The following is an 8,366-nucleotide window of genomic DNA, read 5'->3' as shown; positions in this document are numbered from 1 at the left end:
TGGGCAAACACCCATCACACAGTTTTACAATTAGCAATCAGAGCTTTAGCATAAAAGGACAACAGGTGAGCTCTTCTGTTTTGGAGCAATGGATGCCAACATTGGAAACAGAGGCAGAGCCAGAGGAGTGAGAGTAAGAGGAGGAGGACGGGGAGGATGGGGAGGACGAGAACGAGGAAGGGGAAGGCCAAGGACCGTAATCTCTGATGAGATCTGAGCCACTTTGGTTGATCATGTGGTCAACCATGGTCTAACAATGAGGGAAGCTGGGCAAAGAGTACAGCCAAATTTGAGCAGGTACACAGTAGCATCCATCATTTTCCGGACTTTACGAAATGAGAATAGGTAAGAAATACTCTCACTAGAAAATTGCAATACTACATATCAATACAGTACTCAGTGAGTACAGTAGTACAGTATTGCCTGTGGACTGTTCTGTAGGACTGTAAAAATAAAGTATGTTTCAAGTATTTGGGAAATGTATTCCTACTTTGTATTTACAGTATTTTACTATTTGTTTGACAGAACTGAAAGATTACCAACACAAGGTGGTCGGGAACGTCTTCTGTCTCCTGAACAGGAAACTGAAATAATCAACATGGTCCTAGAAAATAACGCCATAACATTACGGCAAATATAAAGAAAAATACTAGAAAACCATGAGATGTTTCACAATATTGATAGGGTAAGCTTATCAAGACTGGACCGTGTCTTGCGCAGAAATAATCTGAGGATGAAGCAGGTCTACAGGGGGCCATTTGAACGCAATTCAGAAAGAGTCAAAGAATTGCGACATAACTATGTGCAAGTGAGTCCTATACAATCCCACAATTGTCTCTCAACACTGTATAAATTATACATATTTCAGTATTGTAATCATAATGATTGTGCTCCACAATAGTGACCACTCATGTCTATTTCTGATATTGTTATGTGTGTTTCAGAGAGTCCTTGAGCTAGAGGTGGCTGCAGTGGAGCACCAGTTCATCTTCACTGATGAGGTTGGATTCAATCTCACAAAAAGACGAAAGAGGGGAAGGAATATCATCGGCCAGCGTGCCATTGTTGAAGTCCCTGGCCAGCGCGGAGGGAACATCACAATGTGTGCAGCGATTACCCACCAAGGCGTCATCCATCACCATGCTACCCTTGGCCCCTACAACACTGCCCATCTGATCACATTCCTGGACACCCTACACAACACGCTCATTCCACCAGACCAGGTAGATGGCCCAGAGCAGATCAGGTATGTTGTCATTTGGGACAACGTAAGTTTCCACAGGACTGCTCTGGTTCATAACTGGTTCACGGCCCACCCACGCTTTTTAGTCCTTTATCTCCCTCCATATTCTCCATTCCTCAATTCTCAATTCTATTGAGGAATGGAGAATATGGAGGGAGATAGAAAACTGAGATGGAAAGTGTATGACAGAAATCCACAAACGCGTATACCTCTTCTCCAAGCTATGGAGAGGAGATATAGCAGCTGATGCTTTTCATGGTTGGAATCGCCATGCTAGGCGATATTTCCCCCGCTGCTTGGCCAGGGAAAACATTGCTTGTGACGTGGATGAGGTGCTGTGGCCAGACCGAAACAGAAGAGAGGATGCAGCATAGTTTTATTTATTTTTTTATTACAGTATTATTTTTTGTAACTGTATACAGTAAATTCTTCTGTTGTATTGTATGAAGACCACTGTATGTGAAACTTTGTGTTGGTTTGGAATGGGATGAACACGTACATTGTTTTTGTGGGAAAAATAAAATATATTTGTTACCGTGTATTTGTGAGTATAAGAACAATATTCTCAAATTCTTTTACAACACACTTATGTACTGTCTGTAGTAAGTGTAACACTGAACCAAAAAAAGGCCTAAGTCATTATGATGAATGGAGAAGTGTTTTCAGTGTTTTACATTGAGCACATATGTGTTCATCTGGTTCTTATAAATGTCTATTCATATGATGGTTTGTGTGTGTCATTTGAAAATAAATTCCCTTTTGAGAAGAAATAACATTATTTTGAATGTAAAGTTTAATTTTGCAGGAGCATTGAGGAGTTTTGCCCATTGTGTGTGTGTGTGTTCTTTGGAATTGTGTGTAGAGTTCTGAGAATATGAGGCATGCTTTCAGAAAATGTGTGTAAACAATCGAGAAAAACTGTAGTATTAGACAGTAAACTGTGAAGGTCATTCCTATATAGTTAAAAAAAAATTTAAAAAAAATTAAAATACAAGAAAGAAATATTAAAATAATAATAATAATAATAATAATAATAATGAAAATAAGTAAGTAGATGAAAAAATAAAAAAAATATCAAGCATGAGAAAAACAGTTGCAGCTTGTATGCAAATAATTAAGAAGAGCCATCTTAAACTGATGAAAAGAGGAGATAGATCTAATAGACCTAGGTAAACCATTCCAGTCGGAAGGGGCTTTAATTTAAAGGCTCTTCTCCCAATTTCTTTAGATATATGTGGTACAGAGAAAAAAGGTAGTCAGTATCTCTTAAACTATAGTTGAGTGCTTGATATAAAATCAAGTGCTGTTTCAGATAGGATGGGTAGTTTGAAAAAATACATTTATGAACAAACTGCAACCAGTGAAACTGACGTCTAGCCGTTAGTGAAAGAAGATTCAATGACTGATACATTTGACAGTGATGGGTTCCTTATGGACACCTCAGAACAAATCTGCAGAGACTATTATAAATTATATTCAAAGGTTTAAATTAATTTTGGCTGTGTTCTGATAAACAACATCCGAATAATTAATTATAGGCAATAAAAGTTGAGTAATAATTTTTAGTCTAATCTGTTTTGTAAAACAATTAATTGAGCGGTATAACATTCTTAAGCTACAATTTATCTTTTTTACAATGGAGTCAATATGAGGTCTAAAGGTAAGTTGTGAGTCGAGCCAAAGGCCAAGATATTTAAACTCCTCAACATTGTCTAGAGGTGTACCATCCAGGAATTTAACCTCAAGAAAGCTATTTTGCTTATGGAGTGCAGATCTAGTTGCAAAGAGCATGCTATAGCACTTCTTTTTATTCAGTGGAAGCAGATTAGAAGAGAACCATGTTTGAATACGATTGAAATCAAATAGAAGTGAGGTTTGAATCTCATATATGTCATGTTTAGATGTATATATAACTGTGTCATCTGTGTATAGATGGACCTGACAATCTAAAGATATTTGTGGTAAATCATTTATAAAAATGGAAAATAGAAGCGGCCCTAGGGAAGAACCCTGAGGGACACCAGTTTCAATTATTCTAGGCTGAGAGAAAACAGCAGAGAGACACGCTTTGACATCTGTAATGGAGATATGCATTAAACCAGAGAACAGCTGATTTGGAAAGACCAATAGCAAATAGTTTATCAAGAAGAATATAATGATTGACTAGATTGTATTTGTTATGCTAGAAAAGGAGAGCTCAGATAACTGAGAACAACAGATTGAGGAAAAATGTTGACTGAGAGCATTGGCCATTGACATAGGGTCAGTAATAATGTTATTATTCATTCTAAGTTTGGTAGGAAGACTTTTATTGGTTTTGTTAATCAAAGAATTAAGTTTCTTCCAAAATATCTTAGGGTTTATGATGTCATCTGATAAAGAATACTTATAATAATTTGATTTTGCATTCCTTGTTTTGGTTGTACAATCATTTTTTAGTTTCTTATATTCAGACCAATCAGCAGCGTCCTTTGTCATGTGATATCTGACCCAGGCTTTATCTCGTTGTTTAAATAAATCTATTAGATCACCGTTAATCCAAGGTAAGTGACTCCCCTTGACCTTAACAGATGTCCAAGGTGCATGCATGTCTATCACATTAAGAACCTCTGACAGAAAAAAGTTCCAGGCGTCTTCAACATAAGGGATCATTTGAAATCTAGACCAATGTGTTGGCTTATTAAATCTTGGATGAAAGCATCTGTATTTAATTTTTCACACTGTCTTATCCTAATTACTTTAAATGGCAGACGAGGTAGTTTTATTTTCCAAACACAAAAAACAATTGGCTTCTTTCCCTGATCTCATCAGAGATGACTCTCCTTCTTACTCTTCTTCCCTCCTCCTCCTCGTTGTTATCCCCTGTCTCTTCCTCCTACTCCCCTTGCTCTCTGTCTATTGTTGGCATCCATTGTTCCAAACAGGTAATCTGACCTTTGACCTGTGTATAGGCCTATACTAAAGCAATGATTGGTTAGTGTTCAGTTATGACATAATGTGTTTGCAAATGTGAGAAGTGTGTGTGTGCCCTGGTAAATAAGTGTAGCATTTTGATTGGTTGTGTTTAGAAATGGATAGCAAGTCACTTCCTGTTAGATGTTTGTGTCTTAGGTAGAGAATTGTGTGTAATGTTTTGAAAAAAGTGTTTTATGCAATTGAAAGCTGAGTGAAAGGCTGAGAAATAGCTTATGGTTTTGGAGATTTGCTGTGTAGTTTTGCACTTTGAGTGAGAGGTTTCAAAAATTGTGTGACATGAAAAGATTTTGTGTTTAAGCAGTTGGAAAAAACTTTAAGAAGAGTATTTTCTGTCAAACAGACAAAGTGTAGTGACATGAATGTTTTCTGAAAGAAGACATGTTATGGAAGATTACAGTTTTTTCCAACAGTTTACACACGTAAAGGTTACTTATTATCTGTAATCAGTAGGACAAAAGTCACCCTTGAAGAAGTTGTCTGTACATAAGGTAGCCTGTTGATGTTACGTCTGTGTTGAGACAGCTTTTCTTGCATGTACAGGGTCAAGTAAAACTCCCTGCCATGATCCACTCGGATTTGGTCCCACATGCCGTTTTGGACAACTGCTTTCCTGTAATAGAAAATGTGTAGATTATATGGATACATATGTGGATATGATACGTTCAAATTCCTATGTAGCACATACTGCTTGTAATGTAAAAATACTGACATTGTATGATAATCCCACATAGTGCTTATTATTTATTGTTACTGTTATTAACATTGACTTGCCTGTAAACTTCCTCATAAATAACTAGGTTGTTTTTCACTGGCATTGTGAATCAATAGCCAAGACATGCGTCACTCCAAACATTCCCAGCTTCTCATTCTGGTCTAGGTGGAGTTTGTGGCCCATATACTCAGCGTGGTAAGGAACTGGATTCAGATTACGTGCTCCCTAAAACAAAGTATAATTCAATCAATGCAAGTTGTAATAACAGTAAGTTTTACCTTTTTTTCTCAAATATAATCAATATAGGTGACTTACTTGGCGACGCAGCTCATTATACGGCTGGTGTACCTCTTTGAGAATTCTTCCCACTCGAGATTCTCCTGCCCTTACCCCCACTGATGACAGGTATGCTGTCATGAATTTTCGGCCGTAACATGGACCTGTCTGTTAAGACAAAACATTTGAATTAATTTAAACAATAATTAAATTTGAAATGTAACTTTTTTTTTTTTTTTTTATTGTAAACATTAGGATTAGAAACTATAAGCAAGTACCAAGCTGCAAACATTACACTGCTCTTCTATCTTCTAAATTCTATCTCTGAGTTAGTGAGAAAGAACAATATTTGTAAATGATAATCAGGTTAATTTTCTTGTTCTAATGTGTAGAATTATTTTTTAAACTATATTCACTCTTTTATAATTATTACTGTATACTAAATCTCCATATGATGTACGCTAAAAGTCATTGATCCCATTAACATTATGATAAACCCATTATAATAAGCTACATAATTGGTGTATGGCAAAGTTAGCCTTCATTTTCAAGGTTGAAAAACATTTAAATCAGTGTGATCACCCTGTTGCACTGAGTATTGCTCTGATGTAATACCGCCACAGAGTGCCGTGCTCACCGTGTAAGGTTAACGTTAGCTTACACACTCTAATTAGACGTTACTTAACGTAACTTAATAGGCTACTTGGTTAACGCAACCATGGTCGATAGCCTACTTTCTTTCTTCCTCTTGTGAGCACTTAACTTATCTATCGATGACACGATTGCCGTTTCCAGTTCTGCGTCTGACACATGTCTTTTTCGTCTGAGCTGGTGTTGAACACAGAATCTTCTGACAGACATTTCCGAGCATCTCGGGACATCTATCTGATGCAGCGCGGCGGAAATCTCGGCATGCGTTCCACCATCCTCAAAAAGCTGGCGAATTAAGTCGGAATATTCATCCAGTCCGGCCATGTTGCTACTTCTCGCCTTGACCTCTTGTTTGTTTGGCGGACTCTGTTCCTAATAAAGGTCACATCCGGGTCATGCATCTTGCGTCAATTAAAAATATAAAAATTGGATGAAACGGGGTGAAAAGCTCGTTATCCGTTTTTTCCATTTTTAATTTTTAGCACAAAATTGCAAATGGGAAAAACAAGTTGTTATCCGTTATTTCCTTTTGGTTTTGGAAACGAATATTGAGGAAAGAAGTCATTTATTTGTTTTTTGAGTTTTGGTTTTATTTTGAAAAACGAATGAACGAATGGTACACGGATTGCACGCAAACAGCTGTCCGATTGATCAACATAAAAAAGATACTATCATAAATTCTAATGAAGATACAGTATATTAGCAAAAATATATTTTTTTCTATATAAAATTATAATTTCTGTGAACATGGAATGACATCATGGAATGTCACAGAGACAACATTCCATGATGTCAAATTCCTGTGACACCATCAATGAGACAAAGGTGATTGAACCAAGGTTTTTGTTGCAAAGGATTTGTGACATCATTTTTGACATCACAGAACATTTTCTTGAGTCTATGAATAGGACCGTTAATCTCATCAGGTTGTCAAACTGCATGGCATTGTCAAAAAACAACCTGATGGGAGTAACGGGTCCTATTCATAAACTCTCAAGACAATGTTCTGTGATGTCACTGATGATGACACAGTTTGTTACACATCATCATTTATGATCTCACAGAGACAACGTACCATGATGTCACTGATGATGTAACATTGTGAGGTAATGAGTCATTGATGTCAGTGATGATATCACAAATCTTTTGCAACAAAAACAGTTCAATCACTAGTGACATCATTATTGTGTCATTGATTGAGACAGTAATTTGACATCATGAAATGTTGTCTCTGTGAGATCACAAATGATTATGTGTCACATAAACTATGACATCATCAGACATTTAGTGTCCTTATTTATAGTCAATAGTCGCATAAAGTGACGGCATCACCGTTGATGGACATTGATTTTCTTTCGTCTATATGCGACGGTGAGGGATTAACATGAATGTCTATCTGATGGACCCTTAAGTCGAAAAACAACGCAAAAGGTACACCTTTTTCGTTGGAACTTGACGCCAGGGGTCCTTGACCATGTGTCAGACATTTGATGAGTAGGGAGTGAGACTGTGTTGAATCTTTTGGTATTTGTTTCCATCTATGTATTGTACCCACCTTATGTCTTTTCTAAGTGATGCCCCGAACATTGTAGGAATTTGGTCCAAGTTCTTTGAAGCCTAAGGAGGAGGGCAGAACCTCAAAGCTGTCCTCTCTCCGGACAGCCTCTTCTCAGAAATTCAAAGTCCTGGTTGAGGTATTTGGCCAAACAGAGTTGGATCCTATCTTCTGTGATTTCTCTCAGCTGGGCTGAAGTTTAGCTGCAATGCCGGACGTTTTAAAAGATTAAGACTTTATGTCTATTTACGACTGTCTCGTGTGTGTATGTGTGTGTGTGTGTGTGTGTGTGTGTGTGTGTGTGTGTGTATGTGCAGCTCCACTGTCTTCACACCCTTTATTGTTCATGCCAAACATGAGCTCTTGCTCACCTGTCTCATTACTCTGCCTCTGGCTGTGATTGGTGGCCCGTGATTGGCCCAGATGGATGAATGTGAAACGTGTGCTGGTCCACAAAAGATTAGATTGGTGGAATGAAATCACAATTATATTTATACTTCATTTGGTCCTACTTAACACCATAGTTACTGCAATTGCATTTCTGCAATAATCTCTCCCCCACATCATGAACAGTGAAAACTATTTCATCTCTGACTATTTTAACCATATGTGTCTGTCATATGATCTGTGCAAGGTTTTATAAATTATAGTCTGATAGTCCAGAGGCCATAGTTTGTTAGTTTCTTTACTTTCTTTCATTTCACAGAAGTTTTGCAACAGCTAAAAGAGCAAAAACAACAACTAATAAGACAGAATTGTTCCAGCTGCACACAAAAAAGATTTAAAAAATGGAATAATACATGTGAGTGATACAACATGTCCCCATGTATATGTTCAGCAAATATGATTCAAATTTACAAACACATTTTAGCCATGTTCAAGCATTTGGAACTTATAGAATGCATGTGAACTGTCATTGAGTATACTTAGTTTGTAAAAAATAAATGTGATTT

Source organism: Perca flavescens, chromosome 6 (assembly GCF_004354835.1).
Source record: "Perca flavescens isolate YP-PL-M2 chromosome 6, PFLA_1.0, whole genome shotgun sequence".
NCBI lineage: Eukaryota > Metazoa > Chordata > Actinopteri > Perciformes > Percidae > Perca > Perca flavescens.
The sequence above is the reverse complement of the archived record's forward strand: the minus strand, read 5'-3'. Positions refer to the sequence as shown.